This window comes from Lemur catta, chromosome 1 (genome assembly GCF_020740605.2).
Source record: "Lemur catta isolate mLemCat1 chromosome 1, mLemCat1.pri, whole genome shotgun sequence".
NCBI classification, from domain to species: domain Eukaryota; kingdom Metazoa; phylum Chordata; class Mammalia; order Primates; family Lemuridae; genus Lemur; species Lemur catta.
The window spans coordinates 60,062,357-60,086,274 of NC_059128.1; the positions used below are offsets into that span (position 1 = coordinate 60,062,357).

General features: G+C 36.6%; 1 protein-coding gene across 5 annotated transcripts in view; it reads left to right on the forward strand.

The window, feature by feature from the left end:
- Positions 1–23,918, forward strand: part of PRKD1 (protein kinase D1) — a 768,557-nt gene that overhangs the window by 105,374 nt on the left and 639,265 nt on the right. Inside the window, exons 1-2 of one of the 5 annotated variants that reach the window (XM_045569405.1) lie at positions 3,154–3,322; positions 12,256–12,324. The exons of the other annotated variants lie outside the window; for them this stretch is intronic. The gene's annotated coding sequence lies outside the window, so the exon portion shown is untranslated. Of the gene's footprint in view, positions 1–3,153; positions 3,323–12,255; positions 12,325–23,918 lie in introns of those variants that run through there. 5 annotated transcript variants of the gene reach the window in all.

Genomic DNA, 23,918 nt, shown 5'->3' on the forward strand with positions numbered 1-23,918 from the left:
ACAGAGATCCCACCTGTTGACATGAGGTATGTCAAAGAGTTTGGCACCATCTTTAATCTGCCTTAATCTATCCTTTCCCCCATTGTTAAGATACAAGCAGAGGGAAGAAAGAAAATGTCAGGAAAAGTAGTCCCAGAGAGATTCCTTTTCTAGTCTGTCTCAGGCTGGAGGGAGAAGTGTAGAGCTCAGGTATATAGGTAAGCTCAAGGAGTGTATTTAACCTGGGAGATAAAATGTCCAAGTGCACTTCTCTGAGCCTCCTGTTGTATCAGCCTCTGCAATTTTGAAATACAGAAAGCTGAGATTTCCCAAGGCGAAAAAGCTGTGAGCCATTTCTTTAACCTGACAGGCTGTGTTGCCCCTCTGTGGCACCTTCCAGGCAGCTGGCAAGCAGGAATGTGGCCACAGAGCTTCAGGAAGAGCTTCCTGCCACAAAGCAGGAGCATCCTGAGCTGCATCATCCAAGGAGGAATTGTGCCCAGGTGTGGGGAGAGAGACAGGCTCGGTAGCACAGGATAAAATCACCAGTTACCTTCTTCTCAAGAGAGTAGATGGAATTTGGGAATGAATTCGACCATTTTGGTTCAAGATAAGTTCGTATCAAAATGTAACAACAGCAAATATTAATTTAAGCCAAAGATGTCATCTCAGCATGACTGGTGCAAAAACATCATTTCCCAATTTTCTGATACAGCATTCCTTATGGCATTAGGAATTGTAATAGAATGTGGGCTCTGGGGGTCAGATTGCCTGGGTTGAATTCCAAACTTCAAAAATTACAGCAGTGTGATTTCTTGGTTCCATTATCTGTGAAATGGGATTACAACTACTACTACTGTTAATAAATATTCTCTTCATAGGACTGAAGTAAAGATTAAATGAGATGACACGTAAAAAACCCTTAGTACTATGCCTGATGCTTATTAAGTGTCCAGCACGTGGAAATAAATGTCAGCTTTTATCACCATTATTATAGCTAAAGTCCCCATGCTGCTGGTGGAACATGAGGTCACTGGGGGCCTGGAAGAAAGGGAGGGGCTGAAATTCAAGTAAGACTTCTCATTCCTCTCTCTCTGGTTATATGCACTGGGGTATAATGCGATCTATAAACTGTTCTGTCTGTTGACATGCCAGCAAATGATATGTCTCCCTGATCTACTTGGGTTTTCAAGCTTAATGTAAGGGCCCAGGTGCTGGAGCCTCAGAGCAGAGAGAGAGCTGGGGGCCAAGGGCTGTCCTGGCCTTTACAAACCACTGCATACTCTAATAAATAAAGCATTCACTCAGAGAGTCTGAGAGCTGGGGAGCCACATTGCGTGCAAATCCAGATCAGTGGCTGAGCTTCTTCCAGGTTGAAGTTAATCATAACTGACATGTTAGAGTAAAACTACTTTATAAAATCAATATTAAATTTACAACCTTTGACATCCTGGGACATCAAAGATAAAGGGGAAATAAGCCATGGAATAAACAGTCCTCCAGCTATGCCAGCTGCTCAAGGAGACAGGAGATGTGGGAAACTAGGAGCCCAAATCGTACACTGTTAGTCTTGTTTTTGTACCGGCATCTCAACATCAATACAAACATTAAAAAAACATCACACAGGCGTTTACACACAGAGAGGAAAGGGAAGCAACAAGGAGAGCTCCATTAAACTAACAGACCCCCGGAATCATCTTAGAGTTCTAGGACTAGAGTCTGTCTTCGACAGTGAAACTTGATTTCCCTGGGTGGTGGGATGCTGCAATTGTCGGGCAAACATCACTTTGGGAGGCTGCCAGATCCCCTGTCTGACCAGGATCCATGCACTAATGAAAGTCTGCTGCTCTCTACTAGGTCTTCCCTGTATTCAAATATAGCAAATATAGCAGAAGGGGACCACTGGGAGCAGAGTAAAACCACCAGGGTTACCACAAGATGAGAATGTGTTTTTCTGAGTGCTCCTAAGGCCACTCAGCTGCTTAAGTCTAGGGCGGGATTCTTCCTTCTGGAAAAGGGACTTTAATTTTAATCTATAGAGGCAGAATGAGCTTTGTCATACCAGGCGGAGTCAGTCTGGGGCAGAAAACCCTGCCACATTCAGCATGGGCAGGATAGTGAAGGACTTTATAAGTCCCTTGCATCCAGAAGCATTTGTCCCAAGGACTAGTCAGAGAGGTGTGTCACCCCTGTGGGGCTCTGAGCACCTTGGGTTCATTAGATAAATTAGCAAGCACTCGAGGAAAGGTAGAGCAGGGGAAGGACAAGCCAGGCTGCTTCACTGGTTTAAATAGACTCTTCCCTAGGAAGTTCTATAGTTCTTTTGGAAAAACAGCTTGAATTTATTCTCTGACTGACCTACACTCACTGTTGTGAGTCTGAACTTACCAAAATTGATGTTTAATTCGGTGTTTCCATCCATGAAACCTTTAAGATGAATAGCAGCAATTCCATTCTTACTCCCCACCCCCGCCCTCACCTCTGGGGTTTCCTTTCTCCCATGTAACCCTCTAAAGAGATTGATTTGAACTTCCATGCTTTGTGGCCTTTAGAGGTCACAGTGACATTTTTGCCTAGGCCTTTTGGATTTTGTATGGTTGTATGAGCAGAGGCAGGCACACTAAGACCAAACCTATCAGTAGCCTTTAGTTTTGATCTGCTTTCTAATGCAAAACAAAATAGTAAGTTTCTCCATTTAAAATTCTAGAGAAACCAGCTCACTCTAAGGAAGCAGGTCAAAGACTAGGAAATGTGCAGTTGCTGGCAGCTCTTGTTGACATGTGTGAGTGTGAGCGTGTGTGAGACTGTGGTGCAATGATTGAGAAACACACACGCTTACTGGAGCTGGTCTGTACAGAATGTGAAAAATTACCTCAAGTATATAAAGTGATTTTGTTCCTTTGGTTAGGATGTAAACTCCATGAGTTCTCAGAATAGTATCTAGTACATAATAATTATTATTAGTTATTTTTGGTGAATAAATGAATTAGAGTGTGCTAGATAAATTGTGGGAGGAAATGAATACTTGTTTAGGGCTTAATCTGTGCCAGGCACTATAGTAGGCCCTCTACTTATACTTTCTTACAATACCTCTGTATTGGTTTTTTGTTGTGGCTATAACAAATCACAAACTTAGTGGCTTAAAACAACACAATTTTTAATCTTTCAGTTATGTAGGTCAGAAGTCCGATGTGGGTCTCACTAGGCAAAAATCGAGGTGTCCTCAGGGCTGTGTTCCTTCCTGGAGACTCTACAGGAGAATTTGTCCCTTGCCTTTCTGAGTTCTGGAGGACACACGCATTCTTCAGCCCACAGCCTCCTACCATCTTCAAAGCCAGCCATGGTAGGTAGAGTCCTTCTTATGCTGCCATCTCTCTGCTTCCTCTTCTTGTTCCACTGCCATCTCTCTTCATAACCACACTCTGGAATGCATCTCCACTTCTAAAGACTCACGCAATTAGATTGGGCCCCAGGTAATCACTCCATCTCAAAGTCCATCCCTGTAAAGTGTTTTCCATATAATGTGTTCACAGATTCCAGGGATTAGGGTATAGATATTTTTTGGGGTCCCTTATTCTGCCTACCATAGCCTCTATAAAGTAGATATTATTAAGCTTATTACAGAGAGGAGGAAGCTGAGTCTCAGAGTAGTTAGGTAACTTGTTCTAGATCATATATTAATATGATGTGACAGAGTTCAGACTCCAACACAGGTCACTTGTTTCCAAAGCTGCGGCCTTTCCCACTGTGCCATACTGCTTCGGACCATGAAAGAGCATGCTGCTAGGTGGGATGGGAGCCAGAATAGAAACTTGAAGGAGAATTCTCCTCACAATATGCAAGCCAGAGAACCCAGGAATTAAATTCCAAGGGAAATGCTCCCATGGAAGAAGAAATCAATTTACACGTGAAAAAAATAAATTTGCCCCTCTGAGGAAGAAATTAGTTTAGAGACAAGGAACTGAGTCTGTGACTTAGTTGAAGTACCATCTTCTCTCCCAGAAAGGACCGCAAGGATTCTAAAGATCCCATGCTCTGTGTTGTCTTGTACTTACTTGGAAAGAAGTTTACCAAATGAATTCCTTCTAAGCTGTCGGGACTCAATGTTCTACCCCTTCCAAGGGTTTTGCATTTACAAGTAGGGTGTCATACCCAAAGGCATACACAGAACCTCTGGATTTCTTCACATTTTGAATTGGTAGGAAGCTGCTCAGGGCAATGTTTGTTGGCATCTGTTATCAAGAGCTAAATTAGTTTTGTGTTGTTTGTTTTGGTAATGGTAGACTTTCTATCACTATGGCACCTCAGTCACATGAACCTTCGAGGTACTAAGTTGGTCACTGCCTATTCTGCCTGCTTAAGGAGAACAATATGTGGGTAATAGAAAAATGAAAAAATATTGGTATGAAATAACAAAAAAGGAACAGAAGACACTAGAGGTTGGGAAGAATAGTAGGAAGGGAGGGCTAGGGAGAGATTTGTTAAAAGATACAAAATTACAGCCAGGTAGGAGGAATAAGTTCCAGTATTCTATACCACTGTAGGATGACTACAGTTAACCATAATATAGTCTACAGTTTCAAATAACCAGAAGGAGGATATTGAATATTCCCAACACAAAGACATTATATTTCAGATGATTTGATAAACTAATTACCCTGATATGATTACTATACATTATATGTATCAAAACATCACTGTGTACCCCATGAAATGTATAATTATTATCTGTCAGTTAAAAAAATAAAATAAAATAAAAAATTAAAAAAATTAGTATTGGGTATTTGCTCATAACATGAAAACATTAGGGAACATACTTGATTGCATAAAGAAAGGTAGTTTGGGGTTTCTCTGGGTTTGATGGGGCTCTCTGCCAGACAGTAGGTAGCAAACTACCCTAACAGCTGATGTTCAACCCACTTTCCATTTTTATAAGGACAAAAAATAAAAACCAACCTTCCTGAATTTCATTTTCTGGTGCTAATAGGACAGAACAGCAATGCCATACTACAAAAAATGAGGATATGATTTACAAGTGAACCAGATGGTTCCCATCTCATCTCATTGAATTGTTATCTTTTGAAGAGTTCCTTTTTGTGGATTACAAAGAGAATGTAATCACTTTAGAAATCCCCAGTGAGTTTCATAATGAACCCTACTTACATTGTGTTGACACTAATAGTAACTATAACCATGATCTTCAAATCCCTATGTCGGAGGCAGGTTTATTGAAATTATAGCATGGACCAGTAATTCATTTAAAAACATACTTTTAAAAATGAGCTTTATGCTGACCAAAAGCCCACTGAAACCAGTTTCACTTACAAATATGGAATACCATATTATAATGAAATCTGTGTAGTTTAACTCATGAACAATAGCATTTTGCTGACAAGTTTTGCCCAGTTTAGTTCCATATCAAATTAAGAAACTAAGTAAACCAAACATTTATATAACTGACTCATACTGTGAAAAAAATGTGATCACAGCTTCATATCACAAAACTATTAAGTTCTGTTCAAGTAATTTCCTCTCAGCATTTCCTTTCCTCATTTAAGGTTTCCTTCTTAACCAAAAGCATCAAATTAGGAAGCTTAAATGACTGAAGTATTAACACTCTCAGGAAAAAAATGATTGCCTTTCAGAATGGGGGGAAAAAAACCCTCACCACCCTACCTTACCAGGGTAAATAGTTATAAAGGAACAGGAACAGAGGGTTTTTTTTGTTGTTGTTATATTCTTTTCTAATAGTTTGATTTTTGATTTGAAGTTTCTTTAACATTAATCCTTTAAAATCATTTCCAGCAGTGTTCAATTCAGCAAGTTCAGAGAACAAAATGGCCAGGCTATTTTATCTTTGAAGATTGAGTTTAGACTAGTGGGATTGTATTGAAGTAACTTTTGCTATTTCGAGTATGATAAATTGTAACTCACATATGGTTCAATTAGCATTCCTGTGAATAAATCTAACATTTCCCTTCACGCAATCTTTGTTTAATTTTGGTCTGCCTAGTTCATTTTCACTCTATCTCTGCTTGAATAGGACTGCATTTTGAAATTTTATCTATCCTTTCAAATTTTGTATTTATTCATACATAAAAATGGTGATTTGTTAGGTGAGGCTGATATATTATAGGGTGGCAAGCGTATAATGACCCCGTCTCCCATGCCAAGCATAGAACATCTTTTCCACTGAGTTTGGACTAAGTCTCAATGTTCTTTTTAACACACTGCTCTAGGCAGTCATTGCCAATTGTCGATGTAGGCATTTGAGTTGAAACCTTCATCATCAGGGTTTAGCTCACAAAATAGAATCTGCTTTAGATATTTTTGGCAGAAAGGGTTGTAATACAGGAATCAAGTGCTTATAAAATTGCTAGAAGAACTGGAGAAGCGGACCTCAGGCCCAATCTTCAGGATCAACTGCTAGAACCCTGCAGAACTGAGACCCCCGGGAAACTGTTAGCTGCTGCAGGAATGGAAAGAATCAGAAGGCTATAACTGAAAATTCTGTAGTTCCAGAACACATTTCCGTAACTGCAATCCAGGGATCAGAAAGCCGCGATCAGGAAGCTGCCACTATGAGCCCTGACTCTTAACACCCAGGAAGCTGTTGACTGAACAGTGGGACACAGAATATGGCTGCTGTTACTGTGGATACAACTGCCTCTTGACACCTAGAAAACTGGAAACTGGACTCAGGACACAAAAGAGAAAACCTCATGCTACATTGCCCTTGCTCAAATTTAAACCTAATTTGCATCCAGAATTCTGGCTTCAGGGAAGCCTGAAAGATGTAGTTTTCTGCCCAGAAAAGCACAATGAAGTCAGAATGTGTCCTGAAAGTATATACATGGCAAAACTTCCTTGCTCTCTCTAATCTTATTGGAGCCACACTCTAGGGAGATGCAGAACTTGTATGCAGAATAAGAGAAAGACTGAAGGAAAGGTATTTTCTTAGAAGATATCCCAAGACTCTAGGAGATTTGATCCCTAACTTCTACTTGGAGGAATGATAATTCTAGCTTCTTATCTTTAATTTCTCCTTTCTCCTTAGCAATTCATTTTGCTCAGGAACTTAATTTTAGTTCTCGAGTAACTCGATGCTGCCGTTTTACTTAGATCTTTGCATCTGTTGACCTTGCCTTTCTCTCTCATAAGGTACTTCCTTTCTTTAATCTGTTTCTTACCTGAATTAATAGGGACTAGCTCCATATGTTTCATATGGCAACTCAACTATGCTAGCATTCAATTAATGTCACTTTATACAGAGCTAAAATAAAATGCAAAATGAGGAAATATATATGAATACATTATTCAAATATTATAGATCTAGGCATAAAATGTGCTCTTAATCTGAAGTTGACAGTCACATCTATATTCTTCTGAGAAAGAAATCAATTCAGTGGTAAGCAAAAGTGTATAAGCACAGCATTGAAAGTATTTTAACTCTGTAATCGATTAGATCCATCCAATGTAACTTTTCTTAAGTACATAAACCTTTATGTACTAATATCTCTCGTTTGTATGGTTTCCCACAGAGCACTTGATTCTCAAGGCATCCCTATAAGCATGTGTGGCAGGAACAAAGTGGTTAAATGTTTCAGTGGTGGAGCATGGTGGAACACAAACTCAGGCCTGCAAACTCTCAATAAAATTGTTTTCTACTACACTAAAGAAGATCACTATTCTTCTTCTTAGTGAAATATTAGTACTAATAATTTGTAACTATGTCTTTCAGGCATCTAGCAAATATGAAATGCCTGAAAACAAATAGTCATAGTAATACAATATATATATATATACTAAATATTAAGAATTTAATTTCATCTTTGCAATTTTTTATAACTTGCAGAGGGATAGTTGTATGACTTTTGCAACTTTGGAGTTTTATTCTATTTTATAGTGTAATGTCTATTTTAGATACTATAGTTTAATAGCCATTTCAGATCAACTAGTTATTCCTATGGCTATATATTTTTCTAGGAAAAATATGTTTATATAAACAGCATGGCCATTACATTATAATTTTCTGTAGTTGCTCTCATTGTAGTAAGCTCACCCCCATGTTGTGTTCATACGCAACCACTTCTTCCAAGGCTGCTTCAAGTGAACATCTCCTATTCTGCCTTCTCCCTTTGGTGTCAACATGTAAAGCTTCTATGGTTCCCTCTTACCTGCCACATCTCACAATACCCAGCTGCATTTTAGTAGGTTCTACCATCTAATATCACTTCATGACATGCTTTGCTTTGTAGAGCAAGCACATTAGGAATGGCTTGTCCTTCCTATATTCTTTCAAAGTGGCTTCCTTCTGGAGGCAGGTAAAGGTAGAGGGAGGCTACCTGGTTTTTCTGACCCTAAACTATTTGATATGAGAATGAAATACAGCCTTCTTTAGGCTATCAGGCCCCCATGAAAAAAGATAAAGTTTTTAAGCCTGGCAAAATTAAATAGAACAAGGGAGGTAATCTGAAAAATTTTCACAAGGCAGGACTTGGCCCTGAATATAAAAGGCAAATCACAGAACCTAAAAAAAAAAAAAAAACCTATCAGGAGTATTTATGTATTTAAAAAGAAAAGAAACAATAATTTACATGTTATTTGCTTAAATTCTTAAATTAAATATCTTGATCATGTCACTTTTCCCCTTTCTTTATGGGAAAACTCCACAAAGAAAGGCACTCAAGTAAGTTACTTAGAAAAGTTTCTTTGCTTTTGTTTTTTTTTTCTTCATTATGGAGAAACTTGCTAAGGTGTACTCTCTCCTTTAAAAAATATATGGTGCCTAGAAAGAAAGAAGCAGGATGGCCAAGCTTTAGGTTAGAAGTCATTTGCATCCAAGTAGCCTGTAAGTGTCTGACTAATTTAGTTGGTAGAAATGAAATTCTGGGAGATATAATAAATGGTCCAAGGAGTGCTCTCAGTGGTAGTTTCTGATAGGTTGTAAGGTCACACAGTGTCCTAGTTTTTGGTCTCTGTTAATAATCTGTTGTGATGTACAGCAGGTTCTGGTATGCAGAGTAATTCAAGTGCTCTTCTGTTGGGCATATGGTGCTTTTAAGAACACTCTAAGGGTTGATTTGACTGCCCTGGTTGATGGAGGATGGCACAGTGGGAAGGAAGGAAACAAGCTATGGATGGTGCGTGGGATTGAGGAGAGGAAGGGATTCATATGAGAACAGAGCTGCTGAGAAACAACACACAGCGACTTAATTAGAAAGCCAATTTTGCCATCATTTAGATTGAATTCCTGCAAGTATTATTGTTTCTTATGGTAGAATTACTGTAACACGTACCCAACAAATAATAAATAAATATACATACACATATGTATATTTAAAATATGTATATTATATACATGTATATATATACACATACATATACATATATTAAACAGTGAACTCACATGAGGGAGCAAAAGAACAAGATTTAACCCTAGCTGCTGAAACTGGGGGTGGAGGGAGATATTTGATAGGAGCAAAAAAGAAATAATTCTAAAGGAAAATTGAGTAGCAGAGAAGAATCTTCCAGCAAACAGCTTGGTACTCGTTCTTTCCCCATTTAAAGATAGGGAAAATAATACATTTTTCTCAGAGTAGCACCTACAGATCCCATCCACTGGCAAAAGGAGCTATTTTGTATATAAAATTAACAGGGTAAGTTTATACTCAAAGAGTGTCATGCCTCTAGAAGTTCCTGTGTTACAGGGATTTGTATAATAGCAAATAGGATCAGAAACAGAACAGTAGGAACAGGCTGAACAAATCTATGTAGTTGTAGAAAGCTCTTATAATTCCAAATTTGAATAATTTCAGTCAGAGAGCTTGAGAACTCTGCAATCAGGGAGTCAGCTCTGACGTAAAATTGAGCAGACACAGTCAGTAATAAACAGAGCCCTCTCTGTCTCGGGTCTTCACAGAACTAAGAGGTCAAAGAAGAATATGTTTAATGCAGGGTCACGATAGACACTACCTAGCCATTCCTGGCAAAGATTATTTTTTTTAAAAAAACCATAGCTGTCCAATATATGATCTGTGAATCAAATTAATCCTATCTTAAATTGGGTTGCAGCCCACCTGAGATTTTGAAGAAAAAAAATTATTTTCCCTAATTACCTAATTTCTTCATCCTAACCAGCTGACATGCTCAGCAAAGAGCTAGCTGTTACTGGATTTTACATAGAAGGCTTAGATCAATAATTGTAATTAAAGCCAAAGTCATCAGTTACATACTTGAGAGTTATTCAAGTTTAAATGCCTACTGTCATCTCATGACACATTATAAATGATTGTGAAATGAAGCAAAGTTAGCGTAAATAAATCTTTGATAGAGACGACCCATGCTGGAGTTGAGTTCAATATTCACTAAACTCACTATTTCTAGCTACATAAATAAGGAAATAAGTAAATAAATGTCACCTTCTTTTGAAGACATGAATGTGCTCCTTACCTAATAGCAAATAGAGGAGGAAAAGGGGAGAATTAAACTTTATTATGTGCCCCTGATGTGGCAGGAATGGCTCTAAGAGTTTTTTATACATTTCCTCTTCTATTCCTTCCAAAAGGCCTACAACATACCAATGATTATTCCCACTTTATAGACAAGGAAACTAAGGCATGTAGAACTTACTTAACTTTACCAAAGTTTTACAGTTTGACAAATCATATAGCCAGCTTTTTGAACTCATGATTCTGAAGTCTATATTCTTAGTTATGCCTATATGTTATTTATATTTTATTGTATATGTGTATTTATGGATCCATCAATTGTTTCTTAAACCTTATGTGGTTAACTTATTACTGTGAATTCAGGTATTCTCAACTATTATAAAACAATGTATAATAAAAATATGTTAAGATTATCAATAATTTAAAATAATGTTGTTATATAATTATTAATAATAATCTTAAATAGTAGTTTTGTTTCCTAGAAAATTGTAAGTTAAAAGAACTAAATTATTAAGGATGATTATTTTGGGGAGGTAGGATAATAGGTAATTTTCAGTTTCTCCTTTGTGCTTTTTTGTATTTCCTATGTTTCCATGATGATCATAGATTATTTTTCTATTCTAAACCAGTATTATTTTAAAAATAAAACTGTGAGATTTTGGTATAGAGAACTACCTGAAATAGGTGGATCCAAATATAATTTTTAATGCCTTTTTGGGATATCATCAGTAAACCAAGAAAGCACACCTTGCTTGAGCAAGGTCCATTCCTTTTTGAGTATGTTGCCTCTTGAATTTATTTGGTCAACTTTCTTATTTCCAAAATTCATTTCAAGGACCTTTGTAGTCAGTTGAATTCAAAATGTATGTCTGGAGCGACATATGCAGGAAGTGGCAAATGGTAGATGTGCATTTAGTTTCAATTGTTAATTCAATTGTTATTTTACTCTTGAAATAATAATCACACCTGTAAGAGAGATTAGGAAATTATACATATGTTATATCTCAAAGGGAAGCTGTATAGTAGAATGGCTGATAGCAAGAGTTCTATGGCCAGATGGTTTAGGTTGAATCTCAGGTCCATCATTGTTAGGTGTATAAGCTATGATAAATTTTAAGATATTTCTATGGATTAGTTTAGTCTTCTTCAAAGTGAGAAGAATAATAGTACTTATAACTTACAGATTTGTTGGAAGAATTACGAGAGTTAATATACATAAGGCACTTAGAATAGTGCCTGATACTTTATAAGTATTCAATAAATGTTAGTTAACATTTAGCCCAGATGGATATATATCACAATAAAGAAGAAACTAGCTCACAAATTTCTGCAAACACTTGTGTTGTACAAAAACTAAGTAAACAAAAGATCAAAGGACTTTCCCACAAAATTGAAATCAATTCTATTAGCATGAAATAATTTGAAAGCATATTATATATGATGCATGTTTGAACTCACTTGAAGTCTGTACCTTCCCTCCAAGAAAGGAGTGTCTTCACAGGAAGTCTGTTCTGAGCCCCAAGAGGTTGTCTTAAAATTATATTTTTCTGTTCTCTTTTTCTATGTCAGATAATCTACAATGGTTATGAAATTAATCTTATACCCTCCCTTCCTTTATTTTATCAGTAGGGAAATGTTGAAAGTGGGAAGAATGTAGGCAGTTAGAGGTTTGAACTTTAAATGACTAACAATAATAGTTACCAATAATTGAGTACATTACCATGAGCCAGCACTGATCAAAGCACTCTCCATGAATTAATTTCATTTTCTCAATAAACCTATTATATATATATATGATAATGACATTATTATCTCTATTTTACAGATGAGGAAACTAATAAGTCACACAACTAGTTAAGAGATGGTGCTGTGATTAAAGTCCACACAGTTAAAGGTAAATTCTGGCTTTCCTGTCAGATCCATCTAGTCCAAAAATGAGCACAAATAATAGAAAAGTGAGCATAGATAATGACTTTTGGTAGGGAGGGATGATATTGAGAAAATCCACCACTGGGGAGCTCAGGCTCTCATTTTGACTAGAATGGATGCAGCTGTGAACACTGATGTGACTATACTGGTGTGTACTGTCTGAACACTAGCTCTGACATTTTAGGGAAAAAAGGATTAATTTGCAAAACATTTATTACTTAACATGTTCAAAAAGAAAATTAATTAAATTACAAGGGCTCATATTCCTAACACAAAGAAATGATAAATGCTTGCGGTGATGGATACCACAATTATCCTGATTTGATTATTACATATTGTATGCTTGTATTAAAACATCACTGTGCTCTAAAAGTATATACAACTATTATGTACCCATAATAATTAAAAATGAAAAAATTTTAAAAAGGGAAAAAATTACAAGGGTTCAATAAAGACCATATCAAGTCCAATATATAAGGCAAGTGAGTTCATTCTCCTGATACACACTTTGCTCAACTTTCAGATACCCATCAGCAAAATAGCATGTTTTAAAGATGCTAGAACTATCTGAATGTGTTCTTCCTCAAACAATGCTTCATTTCTTGCTGGTATCATGAGTCATTGGTATCTAGGCTTCAGGCGGTAAAAACAGTCTTGAAGTGGCCTGCCTTTCTCTAAATCCATCACACACCCAGGGAGGATTAGAATAGATTGTTATTTGAATTCATTTCATTGATTTGGTATCTGTTTGGTATTATGTAGGTAGCAGGATAATGGGTTTAATGTTACAATTAGGCAAAATATACTGTCCACCCAGAATCAAATGATAAATAAGTTAGTAGACTGCAGTTTGATAAACTCTGATAAATACACACACATATAGTGTTCTCACTTTTACTATCCTGCAACACTATATGCACATTTTCTCACTAAGGTTTTCTTCTGTTTCTCCTTAAGATTGAGAAGCCTATTGCTTCAGGCACTTATCACCTGAAGTGTAATATTAAGTCATAGCAGAAAAAAACAAACGGGGCCTGGTCCTGGATCTGTGTCTGATAAGCCTTGGGCAGGACAGCTACTATATAAAACAGTCCCTACCCTGGAGAGCTCTGGAAGGGTTTGACGACATCAACTGGAACAATGATGAAAATATTTGGAATTTCTATATTCTCTTGATTCTAGCAAGCTTTTGAGAGTGTCACAGTCCTTAAAATTACTTATACTTATTTGAGAAAAAAGTTTTAGTTATCAGTATTCTTTCTTTTTTTCTTTCTTTGTCTTTTTTCTTTTCTGCAATTGGGAAGAATGGGGCGTGGGGTCCAGTATTCTTAAAAGTCAGTTAATCGAACCCAAAGGCATTTTTATTTCCTCGAGGAAGTCACTGTCTTAAACACGTGACACAGTATAGCTATCATTAAGATAGCCATCATGACTCACTTCACTGCTCTGTGTCTCCGCTCGGTTTTGTCTGCCCAGATGTGTGTGCTAGGCCCAGTTTAACATGCTCCCCAAACCCTAATCCTGTCATCAAAATTTAGAATTCGAGAGCTTATTTTGGTTTTATAGCTAAGGAGGTACATTTCTTTGTTTCGTTAAAGATTTTCTCATTCAGATTTTAGATTCCTTTATAGTTTTCTTATAAAATGATAGACCCCTGTTTTTATACTTTTTTAACTCCTCTGGCTAGTTTTCTCCAAACTAATCATTTTAAATGAACACTTCTTAGATGTTTACATTTCTGTCATTTTCACCTTTCAAGTCAGAACGTATAATAATCTACTTCATCTGGAATCCAGCAACAGAAAGAAATGATACTTCTTTTGCTATTACTACTTTGTGACTTTTAAAGTCTTAATTTTCAACTTTTGAATGTCCATTTTTTCCCAGTTAAAATAGCTCTGGGCTTATGTGGACAAGGATCTGAGCTTATCTGTGGTGTAACATGTGATAAATGCAACAGACAGCAGAGCAGGTCTGAGGGACTCAGCCTGGGCCAGAACAGCTCTTGAGAGATAAGGCACAGGAAACAAAGTGCACTGGAAGCACAGTTTAATTTTGTTAGGTTCTTGGCACCTGGTTTTTCAGTTAATGCTCTTTCTTGAGTTTTGAAAGAAATCACACACAGTTTTGCTCTCAGAGCACTTAGAGCAAGAACACCATCACCCGTCTCTAAAAATATTTCCCAGTGGATAAACTGTTAAGAAAACATGTTTGTGTTCACACTTTGAATAGAAATATTTACTATTCAGACTCTGTACTTGAATTTTTTTTTTAAATCAAGTAACTAAATTGGCTTTTTGTGAAATCATGACCAAAATCAGGGCATTGGGTCATTTTGTAGCCAAAGCAAGCCATGCAAGAATTCCAGAGCTTTGAGATAACCTCCACAGAATGAGCTTACATTGTACTGAATTTGTCTGTTTTAATTTAAAAGCACAATAATTCAAGAGAAGAACATATTAGAAATTAGTTCCCAAAAATCTGAAAGACAATGAATATGTGATGATATATTTGAGCTTTAATGAATAACTCCTACATTCATTAAGAAAATGAGCTCAAAAGATTCTAGCTCTGTGGATGTGTGCCAGGGCTGAGGGGCATACATAGTGTCAATATTGTTTTTCCCTAGTCAAACTTATTCACGTTCTGTGTACATTTTATATAACTTTGTTCTAAAAATTTTTATTTAGTTAGTCATTTTTTTAGGATAGACAAGATACAGGGGGTTGGGGGGGGGCTTTGAAATAAAGTAACCTGATGGCTTAGCTCACATAGTCTTTACCAGGTATCAATCAGCCCCTTATTTCATGTGCTCGGTATCATCCTGCAATGAGACCCTTGGCTTTTGTCATAAGCGACCCAACTTTAAAATAGGACAATTTACCAATTCTGGACAGTGTTAGGAATAAAGGAAAACATGGCAAATAGTCTTATTTACTTGCAACTCTAGAGAGTAGGGTTATTTAGAGTGGGATCATTTAACAACGTACTTTTTTTGCAGTTACTTTTGTTGTTTTTGTACATACCATCACTAATTTTTGTGCTTAACTGTTCAGTGTTTAGCTTATTCAGTGTGGCCTGGTACTCTTTTTTTGTTTATTATTTCAAAGTATTACGAGGGTACAAATGCTTTGGTTATATAAATTGCTTTTGCACCACCCAAGTCAAAGCTGCAAGCATGCCCATCCCCCAGACAGCGCTTAGCACACCCATTAGGTGTGAATTTACCCATCTTCTCCTCCCTGCTCCCACCTGCCCAACACCCTATGAGTGTTACTTCCCATATGTGCACATAAGTGTTGATCGATTAGTACTAATTTAATGGTGAGTACATGTGGTGTTGTTTTTCCATTCTTATAATTCTTCACTTAGGAAAATGGGCTTCAGCTTCATTCAGGATAATGCAAGATGTATTAGTTCACCATTTTTTTAGTGATGAGTAGTACTCCAATAGTATACATATATCACATTTTATTAATCCATTCATGGATTGATGGGCATTTGGGTTGTTTGCACATCTTTGCAATTGTGAATTGTACTGCTATAAACATTTGAGTGCAGATGTCTTTTTTATAGAATGTCTTTTTTTCGTTTGGGTAGATGCCCAGTAGTGGGATTGCTGGATCAAATGGTAGTTCTACTTTTAATTCTTTCCATAGAGGTTGTACTAGTTTGCAGTCCCACCAGCAATTTTCAAAAGAAACGTATGAAAAAATGCTCAACATCTCTGATTATCAGGGAAATGCAAATCAAAACCACAACGAGATATCATTTAACTCCAGTGAGAATGGCTTTTATCAAAAAATCTCAAAACAACAAATGTTGGTGTGGAGGTGGAGAGATGGGAGGTACTCTTGAGTTGGAAAGGGTTTTAAAAAACTCAAACAGCTAAATTTTTAAGAGAGAGATGATAAAAATGACCAGAGATTAGTAAAGAGATAACTGGGGAAAGAACAATTTGTGAACTCCTCTTGGACTTTGAGAGAGTAGGTATCAAGGAGAAAATAGTGGTTTTAATATAAAGAACAATTTTAGTTAAGAATTTGTGGGTGGTGATATATTTAAAAATTTTGAAAACATTGGAAACATTTTTTGTAAAAATTAAAATACTATCATTTCATATATTAATATGACAAAATATAATCAAATCATTTATTATAGATAGGAATAAATGGCATGAATTCTATTATAACTTAAGTAGCAGAGATTGAGAAATCAGAAAAAAAAATTAAAGGGCCTTAATATGACAACATAAGTCTCACAAAAAGAAATAGCTTAGTAGGAAGCAAGAATCCAGGCTATTTTTAATGCCGTCAATTCAAATTAAAGACAAAAATGAAGGATTTCTGCTAAAATACATCATCACATAGGGAAAATGAATTCACCTCCTCCTTCCTGGCATCCCAGGAATATGGAAAATATTAATTTAGAAGTTTGCTTCTTTTCCTTTTTCCCTCATCTCTTTGAGATGATACCTGAAACTCAATAGGACTTTATAATTAAAAGAATAATTTACTAGTGATGAAACACTTTCATTTCACTAAGTAGATCTGAAAAATAGAAATTTACTAGAACTTATCATTTCACAGATTCTGATACCAAGAATGGGTGGTATCAGCCAGGTCTTTGTGTCAATATCTTCAATGACTGTTCAAGCCTTAAGGGCTCAGTCAAACCCAAAACTTGTTCTCCATGTTGTTGCATTTTACATTCTGGTGCTTCAGTTAGCACGACTACATGCTCTATAAAAAAGTGGAGAAGGCAAAGGAAAACCCAACAGGAGAAAACAAAGTATTTTCCTGCTGTTCTCTGTATGGTAACAATCTTCAGGATATCTGGAAATCATAAAATAGCAAAACAAAATTGGAATTAAGAAACCCAGACAAGGTGGAGCCCTGAGGGTAGAACTTTATAAAGTTTTGCCACTAGTTGTTTTCACGTTTATACTCTTGTGTACCATGAGTAATTCCATATAGTGACAGTTAACAATTTTTGTTAAATGAATAAATGAGTGGTTACGCCAGGACACAGGCCTATCTAACTCTAATAAAGCAGCTATTTGGTGAACCAAATGCCTGGAATTGCAGGGCAGTGAAGGAAGTCAGCGAAGACATGGTATCTTCCCTCAAGCTATTATCTACCTCTGAGACGTTCACCTTCTTTTCAGGGTTGGCTGTCTTGGCTTGGTTTGATTTTCTCCCCACTTTGCACAACCCCAAAGTACTTGATTTATGCCAGTAGTGACAATGCTAGTGCTAAATGACCATTTCTCCAAAACCATCCAGAAATGTGCTAGACATTAAGACTTCACAACACACCACAGCTTTAAAACAGCAGACACACAGTAGCCTGAATCTACAAATTATCTGAGTGTGAAACTGAACTCTCAATCTTAGGTTTGGAAAGGGATTATAGAACCATGGAATGTAACTTTCCCAATGAAGCATCATTATTTCATGCCCTGCGTTATTTTCCTAATTTGAAAGGGCAGCCTTCCATTGCTCCCTTGCATTTATTTCACAGATTGACAAACTGAGGAAGTAAAGAATTTTCTTGTTGAGGAGAGAGTTTGTGCCATTACATGGTTTATCATTAGCCATTTTAGGATCTTTGAAAGTGTAATACATGTTCTGAAATGGATGCCCTGTCCAGATAACTGCTTCCTCCTTTTGGTTCTTTTAACTGTTGCTAGAATCTGAAAGATAAATGGAATCTACCACTCTTTATGTGATTTCAAACTAGAAGTTGTGTGATTAAATGAGGTACCGTTACCTTAGAGCTCTGAGGAGCATTCTAGAATTTATCTGGGGTGAGGGGTTCTCAGGAGGGGGTTATATTAGGTGTGGCTAGAGTGCAAAATTCTGTAGAGTTAGGATGATGAGGTTGTAACATTGAACTTGAATTAAGAAATACATCTATACAGAGTCAAACACACACAGAGCTGCCCCTGCCATTAAGGGTGTCCTGCCTAGAAAGTTGTATATAAGTCAAACTGTGCCATGAGAATGAATAATCAACTAGTTAAGGCACATTTTATTCCTTTGTTTGGCCATGTTTAGAAGAATCAACTCTGGATTGACTCCTCATGTTGAATCATTCAACAATATAAAACCTTCCTTTTTATTGGGATGATATTGAAACTTTATTCTTTTCTTTAGGATGTGTAGTTTTCATAGAAAAAAGCAAATAATTCCCTTCATAAGAATCATAAACAACCTCAAAGTCATGTGAGTTTCAAGTCCAATCTGGTTACTGTTCTAAACACATAAAGAGGTAGAGTGGGCAGGTGGTAGGTCCAAACACTATAAAACCCTTAACAAGAGGGTTTATAAATAACAAAAGAAAGTGAGAATCTTACTCATGTAACAGAAAGAAAGGAAGAAAAAGGAAAGAAAGAGAGAAAGAAAAGGGGGAGCAGAATACAAAAATGACTTGTCAGCGTAACTCAGGCTACAGTATTGTGTACACTGGTTGCTACTTAATATTTTGATCACATGAACACTGCCAGGAGGGCATATGAGTTTTTTTGACTCATACAGTAACATTCTGATAAATTACCTTTCAAGCATCTGATAAGAAAACTTTGTTATTGTAGCTACAGAGGTAAAAGCCAGATCAGGGACTAAAAAGGCAGGGAAAGAGCTCTGAGAGAATGAGGGTTGGGTCCAGTTGTGGATGCAGAATGGGCTTAATAGCAGAATGCCCTGGAGATCTGTACCAGAGAAGATCTTTGTTGTTGAATATATTTATTAACCATTTAAAAGATGAGGTGAATAAAGGAGTGATATTATTCAATGATCCTACATTTTCAGTCCAATAGAGACCACAAGAGACTCCAGCAAGACTTAACAAAACCAGGTAATTGGACAATATGATGAAGAGGAAATTTGAAACAGGCAAGTGTGAGGTGATGCACATCTGAAGAACAATTTTAGCTAATCATACACAGTGATGGGTATTGAATTAGCCGTAACCTTCTGAGAAAAAGATCATGAGCTTTGCTCAATGTGCAACAGTGCTAAAAATATGTCACTGGAAGAGGAGTGAGAATAATGTGGACAATATTAAGGTGCCATTATATAAATTGACAGCATATCCTTGTCTAGAATATTATGTCGAGTTTTTGTCACCTCTTAAAAATAGGATGGCAAAAACAGAAAAATGCACTGAAAGATAACTAAACTAATTGAAAATATAAGATAAGCCTCATTATGAAGGGGATATTTTTATGTCATGTTTGAAGATCTTCTGTTGCAAAAATCCTATAGTAATGTGAAAGACAGGCATTTATTATTCTCAATAGCGTCTGAGGTATGCCTGTTAAAGAGAAAATAAGCTCTCACATTTTGTACTGTAGTCTCTAGACTTGAGTAATCAAGGGATTTTTATCCCCAAATAGTGTGTTGAGTCCTGTTGAAAATAGCAGAAGTTGGTGGCATCTTTTGGAACTTCTTCCTGAAAAAGCCTTTTTATCTGGGCCAAACTGATGCATGTTTGTACTTCACCTACCTAATGATAATTGGTGTTCATAATGATAATGCTAGATCACTGCATGATTCTTAAAACACTTTTAGAATCAGAAAAAAACCCTAAATGAACAAACAAAAAGCACAAACTTTATGTAGTATAACTGCATAAATAAAATCTGACCTATTTTTATAAAACTTGGGCATTAATTTTTGGTAGGTATACAAATTTACCAACCATAGTATTTATTTACTCATCAAATTCCATCCTTAGCCACCAAAGATAATTTGTAGGTTTTTTTTCCAATCTCTATTTAGCCTGAAAACTCCACCCAAATTAACAGAGAATAAAAATGGGATAAAGATAAAACAATGCCATGAAACTAAAACAAAGGAAAGGTCATATACTGGTGAAAGGAGGGGTGTTCCATTTCCATGACTATCTTTGTATGTACACACATAGCTCCTCACTGTTAGAATTTGCTTTGGAAAAGGAACCGAGAAATAACATCCAAGATGAGGTCAGAAAGAGCTGAATCTAATACTGGGTAGCTAGAGCAATAATGAAGTTGGGCTGTATTTCTCTGAGTGTTGACTCAAGAAATAATAGCTACTAAGAAATCAGTTTCATAATTGTCTATGACAGCTTGGCTCATACTTTTGTTTCCTGGGAAGTCTGTTAACATATACATGACAAGCGGTATCTTGGGAATAGTTTCTTCCAGAAAGACATAGAACCTTTAATTCTTCAAATGATAATCTCTACCAGAATATAAATCCCAAAAGTCTTTTCCATGAATTAGATGAAATGTATTTCAGCATTTGTTTTTGTCTCTAAAACATCTTCTGGGTTGCTCTTGTAGAAATAAAAAAAGATACCCAATGAGAACAAGCAAAAGTCATTTATTCAGAGATTGCTATAGCAAGGGAGTCAGCCGCTGTGACTTGTGTTTTGGCAGAGACTCAAAGGCAGGCAAAGGAGTGGGAAAGCTTCAGGTATGCCCTGTTGGCATGGGTAAGCTGTAGGTGAACTAACTAGAAGTGGAGCATCCTATGTGATTGGTTAGCGGTGCACATTTAATGGCTTTCTCAGGTTGATCCTAAGTTGGGAGCAGGGACGAAAATTAGAGATGTCAGTTACTAATTAAGTCCTGGCCACTTTGGTCTGAACATTCCAGAGTTCATTATTTGGATGCCTGGATTGTTACTAGGGTTAGCAGTATAATTTCCTATAAGTCTGTTTATAGGAGGATGGCTATTATTAATGACAGGTTAGTTTTCTGGGCAGGTTGCTGTAGCTTGTGGGTCAGAGTTCTATTTACATATGGTCTAGCCATTGTCTATTTGTATATTCAGTCTCTCACTCTGTAAAACAAAACAAAAAAGCTTCACATTTTGAGAGGATTGAAGTCCTGTAAATATCAGACTCCGATTTGTGAACGACATTTTTAGATTGCAAATGCCTGAAATAAGTCATCGCCAAGACAAGAAAACCTTTGGAAGTCTCAGATTATGGCTTGCTTGTCCTTTGGGCAAGAGATGACTTTTGTACATAATTTTCATTCACATAAAGTAACTCTAAATTATAGAATGCATAGTTGAAAATATGACAGCATTTGAAAAAGAAAAAAAAGACTACCATATATTTAAAACTGCCTCTATAGTTTTATCTTATTAATTAAAAAACATAACTTTTGATTCGAATTCCAGTATGAATAAGGCTCTTTTGAAAGTCATGGTAATCATTTCATGCCACCAGGACACCATTTGGGAAACCATTTCAGTGATCCCTTTGATATCTTAACAAGGCAAGGGAATTTACGTAGTTTTTCATGGGTTCTTGCTTCCTCTCAGGGATACAGTGTGAACTGGCAAGATCTGCTTTAGCAATAAAGAGCCTTTGATTGACGCATTATATAATATTCAATATTCTTGGTTGAATGGTATTAAGAAAGCGAAAAGAACTATATTTTTTCTAGGTGCTAGCACTGGCATTTAGCCATGTATAATATACTTATACAATTAACTAAAATATACCGCTCCTGAAATGTGCTATAACCAAATGCACTATATTTTTCATATGATTTGCAATTTCCATGGAGAGCTTATTTGGATTACGTTTATAATATTCATTTAGCAAACTCCATTAGCAATGTTTACAAGTGCTTATGGATCCTGTAAATGAGTTTGCGGGTGTGCCGTGAACGAAGTTAAATGCATCCATTTGTGTATGGTTTCTAATGCATAAACTCATTCCAATCAGGCAAGGTGTACAGCACATTAAACTCTAACCTGGGAGTCTGGATTCTTATATGGTTCCTACATGGTTCCCTAATATGACTGAATTGATTAACCTTTTGGTTTCTTGATTTTCCCTGAAGGGGAAAACTCATTGAAAAACTAGATTAATATCAGCAGTTGAGCATAAGATTCCTAAGGGCAAACAAACAAACAAATAAATAAATAGAATAGATAGATGTTGATTGAATCTTCTCCTGGTTGTATATTAGATCTTTCAGTGGAAAAGTGTTTTAGCGCATCAGGTTTCCAGAGCACTAATCACAATAATGGGAATGTATTTCCTGAATTATCCCGGTGACCTGAAAAGATTTCTGCATTTCACAAAAGGGACTAACCTAAAACCGCAAGTGTTAAAAATGGTTAAGATGGTATATTTTATGTTATGTGTTTTTGACTACAATACAATAAATTCAACAGTAAAAAACCAAAACAAACCAGCAGCTTTTCAAGTGTTCATATTTAGAGTGGCTGATTCTTTTAATGGGAAATGTCTACGGGCCTGTTAGAAAGGAGAACAAAGGCCCTTTGTTGGAGCCTGATGATCTGTACAAACTATGGATTTACCAGTTCATGAGCTGCAGATTTATAGGTTGTTGTTCCTGCTAGGTTAAGACAGGGCTGGGGATGCGGGACCTGGGGTGAGAGTAGATCAGTGATACCTATTCCTATGTAGATTGCCCGGAATAAGAGGGCCCATTATAAGGGCTAACATTTAGTGATGTTTACCATAAGCTGTAAGCACTTTACATGTAGCTCTAATCCACAACAATCCTGTGGGGATTATTATTTTTATCTTCATTTTACAAATGGGGAAACTGAGGCCTAGAGAAGATGAGTAATGTATCCCAAGGTCACACAGCTACAAAGAGGCAGTGCTGGAGTTTTAACTCAGCCTCTCTCTCCAGATCCCTGGCTCTTAACCACTGATATTTTTCTTAGAGATTACATTGAGGTACATAATTGGCTGAAACAGAAGAATCAGAAATCTAGGGTCTGTATATTCAGGATGTATGATTCAGGTTACTTAACCAGGTTAACCCTCAGTTAGTTGTTCTTTTGAAGTAGACGTTCTAATTTTGGCTTACTGAAGATATAGGATATAATTCCCCATCTTGCATCTAATTTAGATCCAGGACTCAGAAATTCAAGTCATCGTTGATTTGATAAGAAACTTATCAAACAGTGCCATCCAATGAGAATATTTTCTTATCTTCTTTCAAAATCAAGTTGGGAATTTCAGTTATTATTTAAAATTTTTTTCACAAATATAGTTTTTTTTCCCCATAGAACACAGATGCTCTTAACTCCCTAGCAGTCACCATCTGTACCTCAATTTACATTTCCCAAAACACTGCTGACATCTGTTTAAATGCCAATCTCTCCCCAACTTAGTAGGATTTTAGCTCAAAAGTGATATCCTATGAGTGATTTGGAATTTCAAAATTATATTAATTTTCATCAAAATGCTCAATGGCTACCAGTACACAGGCTTTATCTGCCCCTTTGACAAGGTTTCCACCAAATGGAGGCTAATATTGAAAGTGATCTGTAATTTCCAGGGGAATGTGGGACCATTTTGCCAGGTTAGACTTTTCATATATGGGAAAACGAATGAAAAAACTCTGAACTGTCATGGAGAGAATTCAGGGTTATTAAGAATTCTTCCAAAGAGTCATTGTCCCTATTCCTTCCTTCAAGTTCGTGTTCCTTTCGTACAGAGATGTTTGACTTTTGTCAGTGAATCATTACATGAAGGGAGGTATAGAAAATATGTTTGGGGGACAGAGACAGT